The sequence below is a fragment of the Protopterus annectens genome, chromosome 3.part0 (genome assembly GCF_019279795.1).
Source record: "Protopterus annectens isolate FY-2018-M chromosome 3.part0, PAN1.0, whole genome shotgun sequence".
NCBI classification, from domain to species: domain Eukaryota; kingdom Metazoa; phylum Chordata; order Ceratodontiformes; family Protopteridae; genus Protopterus; species Protopterus annectens.
The window spans coordinates 839484482-839505659 of NC_056731.1; positions in this window are offsets into that span (position 1 = coordinate 839484482).

Here is a 21178-nt window from a genome sequence, read left to right on the forward strand (position 1 = left end):
TAATCTCCAGTAGATCCAAAAAAGTATTTTTTTTTTTAATTCCTCTTTACTTGTATCTTCTTAGACACATTACTAAATATAATGCACCTTTTAGAATGTATTTGTTTAAACATTTCATTCAAACTGAAAGACTCAGAGATTCATAACTAAAAAGATCACTGGCCTTAAAAGTCCTATTTATTAGGCCAGACTAGCAGCCTTTTCTCAGTACTAAGTTTATTATAGACTCCTCCTTTGAGATCAGTGTCTAGTTATCTACGAACCTACTAACTAGCCAATATTTTCATTTTTATCAACCGTATAAATGATGAGATATCAGGAAATCATATCTATACATTTTCTTATGATCTGAAATAGAGTAGTCATCTCAATGTAATGAGGCAAGAAAGAACTTTATATGATTATAAAAATTATATTTTTGGAAGCTAAGATTCAATGGAATATAATGAAAACTAATGTACTGGTGACACAAAAGTAAAACAAAAAAAATACATTAATGGCTGATAATGTACTAGCTGTAGCAAAACTTACGATCAACACAAAAATGCTTACTAGTGATGACCTGAAGGGTAGAAAGTATGGTACAAGGAAACAGCAAAGTCTGCATTTTTGAGGCTTACCCATATAAGCTGGGAAAGGCAAAAGCATAGCCAGCCTTAGGCATAGGCCAACTTGGTGGCTGCCTAGGGCGCTGGTCTAGCCAGGGCACTTTTTCAATATTTATTTTGTTTATTTTTTGTTGTAAAGAAATGGTTTCCTTAAAAATATGTTAAATGAATACAGAAAAAAACTGAAAAGCAAGACAAACTGTGGGAAAAAGGAAGGCTGCGGAGCGAGCCTTTTTGCTTAGGACAGCAGTTGACCAAAAGCTAGCCCTGCTCACAAGTATAAACACTTTAGTTAAACTTACTTTTGCAATGTATGTTGTACTGAAAAGTACATTTCTATGGGGTTTAGATTAGACAGAGGATATCTAAATAAAATGATGTAACACATCTCTCAAATGTACCTAATTATGATAAATATTCCTTGTTTTGAATCTTAAAAAGTGCATTTTCCTCACATTTCCTCACTGAAGGGGTTTGCCAAATATTGCGTCTTAAGAATTCATTAAACTGACATCAATTGTAAATAATACTGAATCATGCTAATTCATTAAAAGACCATTTCATAGGTATGCAGTGACACATTCTAACCATTATGTGCTTTTCTAGCTGAAGCTGTTAGTGAGCTGGTGGTAAGTGTTGCACAGTTTGTGTATTTGTTCTTCATTATGAGAGATGTTCCTCACTTTGGAGATGAAGGTTGAGAGCTATGTGAGAGAAGTAAACAGGGTATGTAACACACTCAGCATGATGCCAAAGGCATTAAACAAATATTAAATGAAACAGAGAAGGAAAGAGAAAGTAGCTGAATAAGGATCACTATTCTTTCTATTTTTTTGAGTAGCAATATTTGAATATTTTAGTAGCTATGTAATACAGGGCGGCCACGGTGGTGCAGTGGTTAGCATTGCCGCCTCACAGCAAGAGGTTCTCTGGTTCGATCCTCGGCTGGGGTGCCTTCTGTGCGGAGTCTGCATGTCCTCCCTGTGGTCGCGTGGGTTTCCTCCGGGTGCTCCGGTTTCCTCCCACATCCCAAAGACATGCTGTAGGTGGATTGGACACTCTAAATTGGCCCTAGGTGTGCGTGTGAGTGTGCCTTCTGTGGAAGGTTGGGCGCCGGGCTGGCAACTCGACTCTGTAAAACTCCACTGCCATTCAATGTGCGGACAAGGTGATCCGCTGTGGCGACCCCTAACCGGGAAAAGCCGAAAGAAGAAGAAGAAGAAGTAGCTATGTAATACATAAACACTTAGCATAGAGGAATCTTGATGAGTGGATGGGAGATAGTAGGTTTACCCCAGGTATCAGTTCTGTGTCACTGTTAGACAGAGGCACAGTATACTAACCTCGAAAAAGGGCATAGCAAAATTCATTTAAAATGGGTGGCGAAAGCCAAACACACTCTGGCTAGGCTTATAAATGCCCTAGGGCAGATAGCCTAGTATGAACCTATGAACCTATGAGGCAAAATGCTAAAAGGACTTCCTTAATATATGATAGCAGTTACTCATATTGCAGAACATTGCTTTATAGAAAATGTTCTTGGGGTTTAAAACCTGTTTTGATTTAAAAAAAAAAGTGTTATTCATCAAGCAGAATGTATTTAGTTTAGTTACTACCATGAAATTGAACTGGTCCATGGACCCCTTTCATACATGACCAGGGACAAAGGCAGTACAGAATACAAAGCTAAGATTCATGAAGTATATATACAAAATACAAAGTGAATTATATTAAAACCTGAATAATAAAAACATTTATTGTGTACAGACTTTATTTTACAATGAAAAACTACTGCATGTGATTCTTCAAGCTGAAGTAATTAAAATGATGTTACTAATTTAGTGTTAGCACTGGAGAAGGGAATATGTCTGAGTCTATTTATGACAATTCAGTGTTCCTGAAGCAGCAAATGGAAGATTTTCAGCTAGTAACTTAGCATTTTAAAGATTTATACATGCTGAATGTTCTTAGTTTCATGAGGGAGAGAATGCATTTTTGTCAGACCAAATTCTTCACTTGTTTTTCTAAAAAAACTAAGTAGAAATAAAAAAAATATATCATGTTGTGATCTAAGTGAAAAATAGCAAGAGTATTAGTTTTTAGTTAATGGACTGTAATGAAAAGACATCTCTGAATATAAATACATAAGAAAAAGGATAAGCAACAGATTGCTCCTTCACAAGGAAGGTTGCCTGCTCTTGGGAATTACATGATACACCTTATTTTTTTGAACCAGAAATATTTCAAACATTTTGCACAGGCAGTATAAAAAAGGATAGCCTTGAAAAATCCTTCTGAACGCATATTTCTTTAGAAGCAGCTGTAATGTAGATAAAACTGTCCTCTTTATGCCCTCAGATTTTGTATTCCTCATCCTAATAAATGCATTTATCATAAGCTACTTTTCCTCTGCATGTAATGTTCAGCTATAAATCACACTAATTTGTCTTAAACTATGTGTTGTCGAATCACCTTACTCACAATAAAATGAAGCTCATAAAATGCCTTCCCTGATTTCATGATACCTAATATAATCAAGGTTTCTACAAATTCAGATTTATTACTGCATCAGCATTTAATTAAGGGTGCATTGCATGAGAAGTGTATTGTTGAAAAGTACTAGCCCTGTACAGGATAGTTAAGCAGGTATGGATCTGGAAATCTGGATAAGAATTTCATTCGCCCTTACATCTGCACATTCTGTCCTTGTGCCCCTCACTTAATTTGGTTTTGTTTCCCTAGCAAGCCAAAAAACAGATAGAAAGATATAGACATCAAGTTTTATTACATTTATCCTGTTTACATAATTAGAATAAAAAAATTTACAAATATGAATTATACATTATCATTATGAAATTCCAGATCATATATGACAATTCAATGTATGTAATATGAATTTATGTCATGAGATTATGTTGTTCTTCATAGTATCCTGCATTATGTGTATCATTTAAGCAGTTTAAATACTGACACATCCATTTTAAATTTAACATCATAACAGCACACATTATATGACACGTTCATTTCAGCCTCTAAGTAAATTTGGTTACTCATGATATGGTACACTTTTTAAATAAAAGAATATTCTTTGAAATACAGTGTTATGTCTTTATATATTCTTTTCATCACATAATTTTTATGCTTATAATAACTTAACATATATTTCTGAAACTTCCCCAGAAGGCCCCATACTTAAAATTTGATAACCTGCTCTATAATTTATTATAAAATGGGCACGTCTTGTCTGAGAAACAGACCTGTAACTATAGATCTTTTCATGTAGATTATTACAGAATATATTACAGAATAAATGACATCATAAAGCAAAATATAACCACAATCTTTAAGACAGTATCAGTGTCATAGATCATATTGCTAACAAAGGTCTGCTGAAACTGTTCTACCAACATGTGTAAGGCATTAAGGCAGTAAAAACAGAAGTCATTACTAGGTAGTAAACACAATAGAGTGATGTAGAATAGAACAAATCATATGGGATGCATTTGTATTTATCTGAAAGTGAAATCCTATTTGCTATTTTCCTGTAAATACTAACTGTAAGAACATCTTAACATTCTGTGTTAAAATTAAGGCTGTTAATAATTGTTACACATTCTGAAAGACCGCATAACCTTGTCATGGATAAATTTGCATATACAATCAAAAGGGCAAGAGGCTGCAGGATGAATGGTCTAAGTATTGTACATTTGATAAACATATAATAATACAAATAAAAATAAAACTTAAATCAAGGCGGATTGTCCTTGGCACCCCCAATAACAGTTTTGACACAAGTGTTTGCTTTTTCAATCAATCTTTATTGTCTTGACCATAATGAATTACAAACATTTATCATTCAGCTTGTGTTAATCTCTTTTTACATAGTGAAGCTATCCTGTTTCACATTCCATAATATATTATGCCAGTATTCTGTTTAACCTATTTCATATTTAACAACCAGGCACCTCCTGACAGTAAGGTGTCCTAATTTTACCCATTGGGTTATGTCCAGTTACTATGGATGCTACAGGCAAGTTTAACTATGTCCTTGCATTGCAAAAAAGATATGAACCACTCCAAACTAAAGAGTCCTTGGTTACAATAACTGAACGAAATATTAGCACAACAAACTTCGGACTCACCACGACCAGTAATAGAAAAACTGTAAAGAACTTTATTGAAAGGTAAGCACTTTCGCGTATCTGCTGATACGCTTCCTCAGACCATAAACATTAAGAAAAAACCTTATGGTTATATAGCCAGTAGCAGCCTCATAATTCAATGCATCAATTAATCATTTATACAATTAAGCAATTACAATCATCAACCAATCAAAAGAATCTTGAAGCTTTTTTCATTCACTTCACCAGTAGATTACTGAAGCTAGATTCTTAACTACATAAAATTCCTTTTACTGTCAACTATCATGTTTTTAAAGCAGAGCATATTTCATATTTCATTTCATTTCATATATGCTCTGCTTTAAAAATATTGCTGAAAAAAATTCTTCCCAAATCTTCATATCTTGCCCACTTTTTCCATGCTTCATACCCAGAGATGCTTCTGCTTGCCTCCAATTCATCACGTTTGCCAGTGCCCTGAAAAGGCTCTTCTTGAGGCGACTACTCTGTAGACTCTTTCAGCAGGCCTAACAATAATGTTACATCACCAACCCAGACCTTCAACTACCCATTATTTTCCTTATGTTGAACCTCATATCTGTTGGCTTGCTTTCTGATAACCAAAACATTCGTGTTTGTGTACGTGTGCATCAGTTTCCACAACCCAGATCACTAAGGTTTTTGTGGAATCTTGTAATTTATCCAAAGTCAGTGAAAACCCTATTTCTTGACACAGCTGATGATAGGCTATTACACTTTGTTTAGCCACATCCCAGCCATACCAAATAACTAAGTCATCTAAATAAGGAACGATTTTTCTGCTCTCCTCCAAATTTCTTATATCTGTTGCAGCACCATGCTGAATTTCCTCAACATTGTAGAAGCAACAGCACACTCTGTAAGCATGGCATTATTCTAAAAGTACTGTTCTTTTAATATTGTAGCCAGTATCTGGTAATATTGAAAAGCTTTCTCAATATCCAACTTATTTAGACATGGTCTTGCACTACTATTGTTACTGTTATGGCATCTTCCTTGGAATCAAACCACACTTTATTATCTTCTTTGCTGACACTGAGAGAGAGAGAGAGAGAGAGAGAGAGAGAGAGAGAGAGAGAGAGAGAGAGAGAGAGAGAGAGATAATGAGCAAGACGATATATGGCCACTGTTTTCATGGGTATTAAGTCACATGGGCAGACCATGAATTGCTTGAAGAATCAGACTCAGTTAGTCCTGCTACCTAGCTGCAAGCACCTCTTTTTTATCTGAAATTGCCTGGCTGTCTTATCCTTTTTCTGCACTGACTTAAAGACATGGCAGCTAATCCCTGCAGCTACGTGGAAATCATGTAAGGAAAATCCCACTTAAGATTTTGTGTAAGCAGGGCAGCAGTCTGCATTATGGGTAACCAATTAAGTAGTGATGTAAAACATTTCACCAAACTGGAGTACCATTTACCTATTTCATTTTTTTCACTGAAGGTCTGTTAACTGCATAGTCTCTAGTTCCACAAAATGTCCCTTTATCTGTCCCCATCTTAGTCCCAAATACTGCGCTGTAACTCACCTGTATCGCTGCTGGCTGCCATCTTGGAGTATTACTCCGTCATTTTTATATCACCTTATCGCCATGTGTTGGCCTCCAAAAAGTGAAAACATATGAAGAAACCTGTACACTAGCCAAAGATATCTTGAGGTACTGAAAGCCCAGCATGGCCTGGTATATTTTTATACTCTTCCCCTCCCAAGTACATTAGTCCTCTAGCTACAATTGCATGCAATCAGATAGTCAGATGCCTTATCTCCCAGGCTTGTGTCACATTACTTGTTTTGTGCTTCCAAGAATAGTAGTCATAAGATAATAAAGTCTGAGGGTCTCTCTGTTTTCCATGCATCCCTAACTATTATACATGAAAGAAGAACTGGTAAGACTTGCTCTGGCCCTTTTTTAATGCTGACCATCATCAGGTATATGAACAGCATAATCCATCTGACCTACAGCATCAGCCTAATCTTACTAGGTCTGCATTTCAGAAGGTTCAGGCTCAGTTAGTCCTGCTACCTACCTGCAGGAATCTTTTTTTTTTCTGAAACTGCCAGGATGTCTTATGCTTCTACTGTACTAACTTAAAGATGTGGCAGCTAATCCCTGCAACTATGGGGAAAGCATATAAGGAAAAGCCCCACTTAAGATCTAGTACAAGCAAGTCAGCAGTCTGCATTGTGGGTAACCCATTTAGTAGTGATGTAAAAGCCATGATGCCCTTTGCCCCTGGATAATCTAGCTCTATAATCTTTTGGATTTCATCTACAAACAGCAAGTTAAAACATTTACATATTCTCATTTTCATATTTTTGTCTAACAACCTGACAAATATATGCATTAATATTCTCCTTCTGCCAAGACTCTATTTTGATCTCAGGCATGGTCCCATCATTCTACACAGCAGTGTTCAGAGAAAAGGAACCAAAGAGACAAGCTGCTCCTACAGGCAGATTATATCCTATCTGTAATGTGTTGCTGCTGCTGGTCACAACTGACCACATGCCTGCCTTGGCTGGATTCAGATTAATGTCCCCATATTTAGTTTTGATTTTAAAGCATTAATTCCTGCCTGAGCTAATGACTCCAAGAAACCATCAATATAATCCTCCATCCCCTCAGTCTGATCCTCTGTTTGTATATCATCTGGAACAATGCATTTATTCATACCTCTTATGCCTGGAGGCACATGGGGAGCTCCCACTGTCCTATGCTCAGCTGCACCTGGGGGAGGGGGGAGTTGAAGGAACACGGTGATTCAGTGTAACACACTCCCCTCTTGGGGCTCACCCTCTCTATTTATTGGCACCATTTACTTTTATATGGCTAAACCCTATTAATTCACTCTGATTCTGCTCATTTGTCCCTCTGACAATAAACAGCTTATTTTTTTTTTCCAGGTCAAGTCAGCCTCACTTTTTTTTTTTTTTTATCTCTGGTCTTGAGTAGCTCATGCCTGTCATGACAACAAGGATCAAATCTTTACTGCAGCAAATGTTGCAAGCAGCCTCACGTTTCATTGTATAGATAAAGCTTCTCCTTTTGTTTGCTATTCATTGGAATCTACTGCTTCTTCTTTCTTTCTTTCTTTCTTGCACATATCCAACAGTTTCAAAATGATATGAACAGCTGCCTAGGTATTCAACATTGTTTCTCTCCTGTTTCATTAAAACATATGAACTGTACACTCAAAATGACAGTCTTCAGGTGAAAAGGGTAAAAACAACTCCCTACCACAACTTCTTGTGCATACAAAACTCATTCCTACCATTCAGCTAAGGGCTAAACTATCTACAGTACAAAACAGAAAGTAACTGCTTGCTGTTTACATGGATGCACATCATAATGAAAGGGCATGTTAACCCATCTAAATGGCAACAGCTGAGAATAGATATTTAAATGGTCTAAAAGACACAACACCTAAAAAAATGGTACTAAGCTGAGATTTGATGCAATTTGTCTTTTAAGTTGATGTTAGAACTTCCTATATATTTTTATTTTAAAAATCGCTTTCCTCCTTTTTTAACAAAATAATGATATACACCCCATTTTCCACAATTAAAATCAGCTGCGGTGGTGCAGCGGTAGCATTGTTGCCTCACAGCAAGAGGTTCTCCTGTTCGATTCCCAGCTGAAGTGCCTTTTGTGTGGAGTCTGCATGTCCTCCCCGCGGTCAAGTGGCGTTTGAAAGACATGCGTAGAATGGGCATGTCTTCGTTGAAGGTTGGGTGTTGAGCTGGCACCTCAGCACCGTAAAAATCTACTGCCAGTCATTAGCGGACTGGAGTTTCGCTGTGGTGACCCCTAACCGGGAAAAGTGGAAAGAAGAACAACAACCCCATTTTCCACAATTATTAAGCCCTCTTTAACCAAACCCATCCCACAAACATCCCAGTTAGTAAAAACAACCATTTCAAATCAAAACAGTCACCCTATAACCTGTCTTTTTTCTCCCCCGTTCATGCAAAGCTGAGACACCTGCAAAAAAAGCTGCAAAACATAACTACATCATGCTTTAATACAACACTCTCCATGTTTATAGCTAGAAGACCACATGCATATTAAATAAGCAACTGCCATTCATCCACCAACAAGCTTGTCCCATTCCTTTTGCAGAATGGCATAAATTATTAAAGCATCAGTATTTCAATCTTTCCAGATGGGCCGTGCATAGCAACCATAGAAAACCGTAAATCAGTTATGGAAGTCCCTAAGGAAAATTGTAATCCAAATCCAGGTCTGGTACTGCAGTGTTCCATGTTTAATTAATGCGATCGACAGAATAGATCTGCAAATCTTCCTCTAACTAATCAATACCATTACAATACTCAATAAAAATAATATCAGGTAGTCTATATCAGACTGGATTCTTACAAGCAGAATAAACAAGATAAGTGCCTATGGATGCCTGCCTGACAGTATCATCTACCACCTTCCAACATATGCAATAAAGAAATAACACTGCACATTCAAGCAAGTACTTTATAATCAGGTATGCAATATTTCCAAGTTTAATAAGGAAACTTTCATCTCCTCACTTACTAAGCACCATGCCATTAGATGATGTAGTTTACCATTTCAATACAACCTTTCTGAATATGATAAACAAGCAAGCATCTATACGAACAAAAAGGAGGCAAATCAAATCAAATCCATCACCATAGCTAACAGAACAAACAACTTATGCTTTAGAAATATAAAACATGGAAAAAATGATACAAAAATAAAACAGAAAACAACATCTGAAACTTCAGACATGTTAGAAATCTCACCAAGCACCACATTAGAATAGAAAATAGTCATTCTATTCCAAACTCCAATACAAACACCATGCCAATCCTAAATGATTCTGGTCATCACTAATGAAGCTACTACAGCATGTACAAATTACCACACCCACTCCCACAACTAGCAATAACACAAACTCCTTAGGTACTCAATTTAATTTCCATTTTATACAGACAGTTCTGTCCCTAATAAAAGGGAATCTCTCTTCCCCTCTCCATATCCCCATAGCACAACAGATCCTGTCTTCCTCACTAAACTTTCACCCTGTCCCCACTTCTATTATAAGAAAATATCTACTCAGTCTAAAACTAACAACCCTGGTTGTGGACAGTTTGCATTCAGAATACAGAAAAAATTGCAGCTTAATCCATCAGCAAACTAATAAACTAGTCTATAACAGAAAGTTATCACTGCCATCTGAAAAAAAAATCTTTCATCATACCACAACACAAAGGTAGTAACCTAACAGAACTTCCTAAATATAAACCCTCTTCAGTTCTATCACCACTACCGAAAATCTTTGAGAAATGTAAATATACAATAATCTTTTCTCCAAACCCCAAATGGTTTTCAGACCAACCACTATATTTTAAGTGCTACCTGTTGTGCTACTAACATTGTAGGGAATAGTTTTCAAACTGACAGCAGGTTAATAGTTACTAGACATCTCATCCAACAGAGGACACACTCAGGAGTGCAGAACTCCATCCTCCTTAAAGGGTACTGCAATATCAACATTCCATCTACATGGTATGGGAGTACCCACAGCCTTTTACACCAAAGGCAAGTATATGCTTTCCTTCAGTTCACTGATATCATTAATCTTAATAGAAATGAAGGCACATTGGTTTCATTTCTTTTTCTTGACCTATCTAAAACTATCAGCACTACATCTGATCAAAAACTCTTCACAGAACTCTCGGCCCTTGGCCTCAGCTACTCATATCTCTACAGTTTCCACAGCTACCAATCTCACAGACAGCAGGCAGTTAAATTTCGACAAGATGTTCATCCTTCTAACCTGTTTCTGTCAGCTGCCACAACTATCAGTGTTAGGCACCATCCTATTTAACATTTTCATAAACAAACTCCAGCCCGCAGTTAAGATTACCACAATATGTTGAGGACTCAGCCCATATATGGTCAGTCCCAACCTTAGAAAAAACATCATCAAATCACCCAAGACTCTCACATCTACTGAGACATGACTTACAAATGCTCATTTACTCCCAAACCAAAACAAAATAAACAAGTTATTTCACTCATAAGCTACCTTATCAAAAAAATTCATATAACCTCATTCAAAAAATCAATAACTGAAACAGCATCTCAAAACAAACTGCTAGGAGAAGTAATTGATAACAACCTCAACTTTGACCACCACACTCTACAAGCTCTAAAAAATACATGTAAAGGTTGTCTCCCTCTACAGAGTAAATAGATAACACTTAATGTGACACAATTTCAAGGTGTTAATGATAGCTTAGGTTCAAATGGAGTATTGGAATTAAGAGCTATAAAATTTGATTTTGGTTTGTTATTTGATTACTATAATATTAAATTATTAATTTATTAAATCATTAAATTATCAAATTATTATATTATGATAGTATTGTGATTATTTAATACACATTTTTAAGCTTATTTTAACTTTAAGCTTACTTCATTATTTAAATCAAGATTTTATGAATGTTTGAATTGGTGTTAGTTTTTGTAAATTGAATGTGTGCTCTCTGTTTTTAACATATAAATGGGGGTAGCTCTAGCTGAATTTTGTGTCTAATGAACTGATTGTGTTTTGGAACAAAAGTGGTTATTCATTTAGTTAAACGTGGATTGTGTGGCATCTCTGCCAGTGTTTTTTTTTTTTTCTTTAGTTCATTTTACTCCAGAAGAGTGTGGTTATTTGACTAAAAGAGATAAACTGGCTTGAGCTGCATAATTATCTAAACTTTTGATAATTAATCACTTCCCACAACCTCCTTCATGTACATGATAAATGTTATAAATCATAAAACACTTTGCAATGCTATTCTCTATTTAAGAATCTATGCTCTGGGAGCAAATCCTTTACGGCTAGCAGCAAATCAAACTGCTGGTGACACGCACTACTCCCCTACTACATCTCAAAACTCTGGAATTCCATTCAAGCCCACTTAAAGGAATGTTGGTATAATGGTTAAGGTGTTTAACTCACAGCACAAGGTACAAGGTGTGATTCTCACAAAAGGGAAATTGGCTAGACTTAAAATATCCCACAGTGACAGCTAGCCCTAGTACTTACCTATGAACCTGTAAATCCCTGCTGAAAACAACACTTACAAAAAACTTGGCTCTGCTTATGTTCCTCACCAGGTTAATCAACTACACCTATATCAATAGAGGAACACAAGCTACAAATGCAAAAGTACCTAGAAATAATGAGAATCAGTCTAGGTTTTACATCTTGACCTGTCACAACACAATCAGCTTTGCAAGCTGCTCATATTTAAAGCTTCCTTCTTTTTAAACCTCCTACTTTCTTCTACTTCAGAAATCCCGGCATCTTTTTCACATGTAGCAATCTATGTTGAGTTTATAAACTGTCCTACGTCTGACTATATACTCACTGTCATGCTTGTCAAATATTATCCTAAAATTTAAGTGAGAGAACTATGCAGTCTTTTCACTAACTGTAATTGCAATTAAGCTTTTACAATGAACAAACTAAATGAAACTTACTTTCCTACATGTCTGTCTGATACATACCTCTCAACCTCTTAACACAAGAAATCTGGACAAAGCCAAAAATAATCAGTGGCAAAAGCCCCAAAACAGGGACAAATTTTAAATATTGCTCTTTTAAGCTTAGAAAGTTGTTGGAATTATATGTTTTGCACTGGCATGCATTTCCTGAAGGATATGAGGTCTGAAACTCAAATGTCTGTCATTATTTAGTTTCTTCAATCATCAAAGATTTACCAGAAAAAACACAACTTTTATAATAAACAGACCAACAATATGACACAAAAATCATTCTGCAAAAATCTGTACAGTTGAGAGGTACGGCAGAATTTACTTAAGTCAATGTATATGCCAAATAATATATTTAAGTTTATATATTTAAGTTTTAATTGTGTCATGTGCATGATACTTTAAATTATATTTACTTTAAATTGATTTATTATTTTGTGCATTGTGTCACAAACAGTTACTAATTATTTATACAACTATAATTTCTGCAGCAACTTTTCTCACCTGTTATCCATTGAAAATGGTATCTGCCCATTCAGCCTTTTGTGGTCAACAAAAACAAAAACGCACACACAAGTAGACAAATAAATAAGAAATCTAATCTGCCTTTCATCAAGTTTGGCATGAGACTGTGGAGGTTAGCTAAGGCCTGTAATTATGTAGAATCTTTTCCAGCTGTTGGAAGATAAGAGTAGTCTTTGAAATAAATGCTGAGTTGGAAAAGACATTTAAAAAGCTTTTGTAATGGCTCAAACTTAAGAAGTTCTTCAAATGTAGAAGGAGATGTAAAGCTCTGGTGTAACAGTGTAGAATTTGCCTTGAAAGCAAGGGCGCCCGCAGGCAGGTGCAAGGGGGTGCACTTGCACCCTCCTGGATTTTCTTAGCGCTATACACACTTAGTGCTATACACACTTTTTTTTTTTTCTCGCTATACTGACTTTTTTTTTTCCCACTTACTTTGTTTTTTCCCCGTAGCCTGAACTGTTACTGGAGATGGCGTGCCAGGCAGTCACATGACTGACGCGAGTCTGACATGATGACAACTCGACAAGCCTCAAACTCCTCCTTAAGTAATCGTGCGTTATTCGCGTTCGTGTAGTTGCAACTGGACATTGGTGGAAGTGGAATTTGATGATTTCATGCTCAGGAGCAAACCAAAGCATCGTGTTTCGTGTGGTGAGTGGTGGAAGGACTGGACTGGTGGTGGTGCGTATGGTGTTGGTATTATTTACAAGAAGAGAAGGTAGGTTGTTTTTTTGTACTTTTGAAGGTGACTGAACACTTGGCGCCAAAACGCAAAACTGGCATGGCACACTTCACTTGAGTGTGTGAGAGTGAGTGGTGCTCTGGACAGTGTTTAATTTTAATATGGTTAGTAGGATATCTGATATAAAGAAAGTTGGCAGGGTATGCTGCAAAAGGAAGATATGTAGAGTGATTTTATATTAATAGTGACAATGACAACTTTTTTCTCTGTTTAATCTAATAATGTTAGAACATGAAAGGACACTTTTTTGTGGTAACTAAGCTATCTAGATTATTTAGGGCTATCCATGCATGCACTTAAGGCAGTCTGTTAGAAATATTTTGTAAGTTAGAATGGTATATATGAAGACCAGGCTGGGACTGTGGGTAAGGTGGCAGCAATATGGAAGCTGCTGGGATATGCTGTCTGGTGTCTGAATATGTTGAGTTGTGTCTGGGTTTGGGTGGCTGTCACTTCTAAGGTTTATGGTTATGGATGTGTAAGGGTACAGGCAGAGGAATATTTGTTTGATTTTATGTTTAATACCCAATTTTGAATAAATAGCTGTTGCTTTGAATAATTATACTTAAACAGTAGGATATATGCGTGCTGATATAGATAAGGTGTTGTATATGGGGTGTGATTGAGAGATGAGGTCCAGAAGTAGAAGTTTTACTGGAAATGTGAGAGTAATGGGTGTTGGTAGAACACTAGGTGTACAAGTAAGAGAAGAGGTATTAGTATGAGGAATTGAAGGAGAAACATTTCTGAAATATAAGAAACAGATGGAATGAGGAATACAGGGTAAGGATTTAATTAAGATAGGAAGTTGGGAGGGTTTATTAGAGGAAGGTAGAAATTGAAATGTAGAAATAATATATTTTGTTGAATCTGTAGGATTATAGGTAATTTTGAGATGTGTGGGTGTTTAACAGTATAGGCTTGAGGAATATTGACATGGATGAGCAGTATAGTGAGATGACAAGAAAGCTGAAATATATTTAAAGAGGAAAAAATGAGAGATAAATATTAATGCGATTGTAGTTTATGACAGAAGATTGCAGACATGGATGGAAGAGGGAGATTTGCTAATGAATTTATTAGAAGTACTGTATTAAAAGGGTCTAAGTAGGAGTCAATCTAGTACAAAGCAATATTAGGGACAGAGGCTGTTTTGGAATTATACTAAATTCTAGACAGAAGATGGGAATAGGTGAATGAAAAACAAGAGTGATTCTATGATAATAGTAAATTTGATTCAGGAGGTGTAGAGACAGGGTGTCACTGGTAATAAGTATACATTAAAAGCAAAATAGTAGATTAAGGTGAGGTGGGCAGGAAGAAGAGGTAAGGTAGGAGAGTGGAGTGTCACTTAGCATAGCAAGGGTGAGCTTAGGTTGCTTTTCACCCTTAGGCTCTTTATTACAGAAAGCAATAGGCTTATACCTGGCACTCAGCATGAAGGCGCAAAGTAAAGCAGATTTTATTAAGTAACTTAGCCCTCTTTTGCTCATTATTTTGATCCACAGGTGGGTTATAATATTAGTATCTCTTATTTTCTACCTTCAATGTCACACAGCATTAATTATTTCCTCTTATTTCCTCTCTATACTCTGTCTGGACAATAACAGGCTAGCATTCCCTAATCTTGCTTTCATTTTTCCTCACCTGTCTCACATGTGTTTTGTGATCTGTAAACAGTTTACTTTAACTCTGAAAGGAACATGGATAGAATTTATTCTTAATCTGTACCTCACATTTGAAGAAGTTACCTGCTACCCATCTTCTGGTTTTGTTTCCTTGTTATTTTTTGTCTATTTGTTATAACATCATCAGCAACTTAAAGCAAAGCAAAATATGGTGGCTATGTTAACTCTCCCTCTCTCTCTCTCTATATATGTATATATATATATATATATATATATATATATATATATATATACATATAAAATACAAGTAAAGGTATGCATATATAGCACTTGAATAAAACCACCAATAAATCTTATAGTTTATAAAAACATTCAAAAACAATATACTTATAAAACACATTCTCTACAAATGTATGTATGTAGTTATGAAAAAATATATTAATATTGTTTTAAAGTCTTTCAAGTACATTTAAAATTAAGTATATCTTTTGATTGTGGATAACCTCAGGCATTATACATTTGATACTAAAAATGCACTTAGTTTGAAAGGATTAAAATGGCAAATGTTGGGTAGTATTTTTATCAGTTAAACATGGGAGCAGCATGAACTTATGCAAGACGCAGACATACACATGAAGAGGGATTCGTTACGTACATATGCTGGATATACATGCTACCCTTGAAAAGTTCCATGCAAACTGAAGAGATGGATGTAATTGTTATACCAGTGGTATAGTAGTGACAGAGCACATTTTCCACCTTTTGAAATTCAAAGTTGTATTCTGCTATGAAAGTGCATGTTGAGCACATAAGTTATAAAAAGGCAAGCACTGACATTTCTATTCACTTTGCAATCAGAAAAGATGCATTGTTTGTCTGTGAATATCTTTGGTTCACACCTTGAGAGGATTAATTTTGTGGTTCTGCAAGTTGATGCAAAGAATGTCATTCAGATCCAAAACAGATACAGGGAACACATTACAGATTGGATGAGTGAATGTTCTTGAGCACATTAAAAAAGGCATGGGCATTAAGAGGTCTTTGTTGAACCTATGTCTCACAAACTGGAATGGAGAAATGCATGAATATCCTGTACCTGGACTGCACCTCCGTGTCTGAAACTGAAACCCCATTTCCCTACTTTAAAAAGCAAACTTTATTTTGATTCCTGCTGCAGGGATCCTGCACCAATTCAACGTCCGACCGACTGTCCCTCCAGGCATCATCACGATGTGATGAGCTGCCATCTTGCTTTCCTTTTCCTCGTGTGCTTTCCTGGCAGTGGCTGACTAAAGATGGCCATGAGGATGAGGCGGCCTATAATTTATAAAAGCTGAGATGAAGAAAGTGACTGTGATATAACTATTTTTCCACTTATTGTTTTTAGATCGTTTATTAAAATGTCAGTGTTAATATTTTATTTCTTTGATAATTCATGTCTTTTGAACATTGTTACACGTTTTATATTTATATGATAAACAAGAAAGCCCTCCATTTATATTTGTGACTTTTCCTATTTTGCACATTGTAGAATATCATTGTAAATTTAGAACAGATGTATGATTGCTATTGTTTTGTTTTTAAACTGTTGTGTTTCGGTTTAGCTTTTAGTTTTGTTTATCTTTTAGCTTACTGTGATTGGTTAATTTGCTGCTGCCTTGATGTACTGGGTTCATCCATATGCTTTTAGTCTTTAGCACTGAAACCATGATTTTATTTATCCCTTTGTTTTTGTAGCAGTAAGACTGCTTTATACATTTTTCAGTCACTGTTTCTCTCTCCCTTTTGGCAAGGTTTTGTTATTGGACACACCGTGTGTCTGTGTCATTTAGAGGAAGAGTTCTTAAGGGAGTCCTGCTACATTTTTAATTTTTAATGTTTCACTGACTATATATTTGCGGAAAAGGTTAAGTTGTGAACTTTACTGTAATTAATTTGTTAATGTAATGTGTCTGGATAATTGTGGGCAAGTAAGTTAACATTTAGGTATCAGGTAGACTGCCAGAGGTAGTGGTGTGTGTTGTTCTTGTTAGTATTAAATCTAAGACTGAATATTGCAGCCAGAGAGGAGTATTTATTTATCTGCTACATTTTTTAACCAGATTTCTGTAATGATGATTATGTCAGGGAGAGTATAGGGATATGGTCCATATGGATGCATGTGTATCTTGAATTTTACTGATGAGGCTCCTTACATTTGCATTTAAGAAAATGAACCAGAGTATCTTTTTGGGAAGAGTGGGCAGATGTAGTGGAGTTGGCAAATGGGAAGCTGAATTTGGTGTGGTGGTCCTGGATTGGGATTTGGGATGTATATCTCCACACTCCACAGGTAGATAATGAGTTGAAATGGAAGTAGGTATGAAGGACACTGTATACTGACAAGCATAATAATGTGGCAAGACTGTTGTACTGGGCATTGTGCAAACATTATGGTACTGAAGTGGCTTAAAAACACTGGAAACATAAGCTGCAATTTAAGCATCATAGAAAATGCTAACACCTACATCACATGGGATCATCCTCAATTACCAACAGCTCAAAAGACAGATGCTAGAAAACCAAATATTAGTGGTCCAAGAGAAGAAGACAAAAGTAGCATTGATCATTGAACTCTACACACCCACTGACTACAGTGTGTTATGTACAGAGAGACACAAAGTCAAACTCCTACTATATCAGGATTTGCAGGCAGAAATGAGAGCAGTGTGGAAGAAAGATACCCAGGCAGTTCCAGTAGTAGTAGGAGCAATGGGTCTTATTAAAAAAGAATATACATTCGTATTTAGACATGTTACCAATGAATGTAACTCCATACCAATTGCAGGAGGACTGAGGAGTCATTACTGGGCAGTGCACATTCATTGCAGGTACTCTGAAGAGCACTTTGGCAGACATCAAAGATTGATGACACCGTACTGATTTTGTGAACTTTTAATCATACTTTGATTTAGGAATGCAGTACATTCCTGTCACAATGATAGAAACCCAAAAGATTTGCTCTATCCACTTTCTAAGGAGGTACCACAAGGTAGGTAGGGAGATTTATGTGTGTCATACCTGTCAAATGTACAGATTTTCAGTGTCCAGATTTCTGCTTTATATTTCTAGTCTGCGTGTGTGTGTGTCTGAAATGACCTACTTAGAGTTAGCAGGTGGAATTTATTTTCAAGGAATTGAGAGCTTCAAGGGAAGATAAGTTTACTGCTGCTCATCATGCTAGGTTTGTACAAATGTGCAACTCTTTTGTTTAGCAAATGGTATCATTGTAGTATAGAATTTTAAAGCAGTGTTAGTAGCACAGCAGGTAGCATACTTGCATCTTGCTACAGAGGGCTGTAGCTTCTACTCCCACAGCATGTAAATGTGTATTTTAAGGGGATGACGTGCTGCAGTCCTGTCCTGAGTATGTCCCTTTGGTGCCTAGTAACTATGAACCTAGTTTTCAGCTTGTTACATATTCCCTGTTGCAATATACCAGCATACCATTTCTTTTAATGTAACATAGGCAATTTATTCTTCTAGGGCAATGGGCACTACATTTATAGATGAAACACTGAAATGTATGTTTTATAGCAACAATCTCTTCATTAGTTTCAGATCTTTGTAATGTGGAATTCAGATGACTTCTGCAGACTGCAGAGATTGTGCATATGGAGTAATATTGGTGGATTATAATGATAGAAGTTTGAGTGGCCTTTTATGTTTGAAATGTTCTGAACTAGGCAGTTTGTCATTACTGGTTCATATGTTTTGAATTGTTTCACTGCTTACTGGAAAATGTTCAAAACTGTAAATTTAAAATACACTCTAACAGGTGGTGCAGGTGCTGTACAAGGGATATAATTCAATTATAGTTTCATAGGCAGGTACTAGGCTATTGGGCCTATATAAGCCTAACCAAAGGTACCCTGGCTTTCGCCACCCAAGAAAATTATTTTCCTGTGCCACTGTCAAGCATAGCCACAGAAGTGATCCCCGGGGTGAATTTCCTATCTCCCATCAGGAACATGAATCACCATACTTTTGCATGAGCCATAAAAATGTGTGCATTTGATATGCTTTGAAAACAGCCCAAAGGTAAACTTAACCTGCCACTGCCCAGATGCATTCTCTTTGAATGTGGGTTTCAATGCTGTTTCCATCAATGTGAGTATCAAAAGCAGAGAAGTTTTAATGCTAAGTCTGTTTTCATTGCAAGACTGTTGCTTTGTTTAGTAAATGTGAAATGCATGCTGCAGTGTTTCTGCTATAAAATTTGAAATAAAAGTTGTGAATTAAATCCAAATATCTGTAATCATTGTAGAAGTAAAGCATAAGACAGTATGCATACTGATAGATTTGAACAGTGTCTGTGGCAAATGGTGAGAAATAACCAAGTAATGGGACACTGCTGGAATGGCTGTGTGTGTGTGTGTATATGTGAGGGACTGTGTGTGGGTGGGGCTGTGTGGGGTAGGGGGAGGGGCAGTGGGGTAGGGGGTGGGACTATGTGGGCGGGGCTGCACGGGTGGGGCTCTGGGTTTTGCACCCCCCTGGAAAAAATCCTGCGGGCTCCCTTGCTTGAAAGTACCTTTAAAAGCAGGCAGATATTCTGGGTGCAGATGTTATGCAAATCATTAGCAGGATGAATGAAAATTAAAAACGAATAATGTTTTAAGTGATGTGTGTCAGCCAAAATGTAAATCTTGCCAAAAAAAAAAGGTTTACTAACAGAAAACCACTTCATATGAATGCTAGAATTAAAGTCAGAATGAAAAAGTTTTAAAAGGGCTAGTATATGTAGCTCCCACTGTATTTCATGAAGACGTAATAGGCTGTAGTTTTCCGTTACACCACAAGGTGGAGCTCCTTTTCAGGTATATAAAAAACAATTTCAAATGTGAAAGAGGATTCTGGAAGACTAGTTGAAGAAGGGAAGACTGAAACACATAGCTGAAGGGAAAAAGGGCCTTGCAGCATGACTGAATTTTCTTTTCTAGTGTTTTGGGACAGGGAAGTGAAGTAGCAGATTGTGTCTGTCTCTTGCTGAAATCCTGGATATGGTATTTTGTGGAATCAGGAGAGAAGTCTGAAACCAGTAGTTCCACACCTGCTATATTCAGCAAGAAAAGGAGTGCCCTTGAACCTAGTACCGAGAAGCCATAGATGATTACCCGAGTTCTGGTAGGTGATTTTCTACTTTTCTCATCAGAGGAACCACAGCGCCTGTTCACTAGGATATTCTCGACAGAGAGGTGAGAGGCTCTGGCCATCATTTTATATTTTTATAACATTGTGGTTCCCCTCCCCCTTTAATGCTTTGTGGATTACAAATAACTGGGATCCATATGACCTCCAACTTGGGCCCCATCATGCCGGCAGCAAGACTGTAAGTAGTTACTGGCCAGTGAACAAGGTATAATATTGTTTCATAGTTGTTCAGTTTAGAATTGATAAAGGGGGTAGAGGGTGTTAGTACTGCTGAATGACATTGCATTCTCTCATATTTGTATTGTGGCACTATAAATCTTTGTTGTTCAATGATAATGCATTTTGCCATGTTAGTACTGCTGCCTTAAAGATTCTTTACTGCTCAATGACATTGCATTTTCTCATATTTATATTGTTGCATTATAAATCTTCATTGTTCAATGACATTGCATTTTGCTCATGTTAATATTGCTGCCTTCAAGAATTTTGCTGCTCAATGACATTGCATTTTCTCATATCTGTATTGTTGTATTATGACTCTTTTATTGCTTAATGACATTGCATTTTTTTCTGTGTTTGTATTGCTGTATTATAAAGCTTTACTGCTCATTGATATTGCCTTCTTTGTGCATGTTTGAATGTCAAGATCTTCTTCTGTTAAGTTCTGGGGAAGAAAGTGAATGTATGTTTTCATTGCATGCATATTCTCACCTTGCCTTATTGCTAACTGGTGCACTGTTGAAATAATTTGTTTATGGTTGTGCTATTGATTTTTTAAACTAGATGTGTCACCTACAA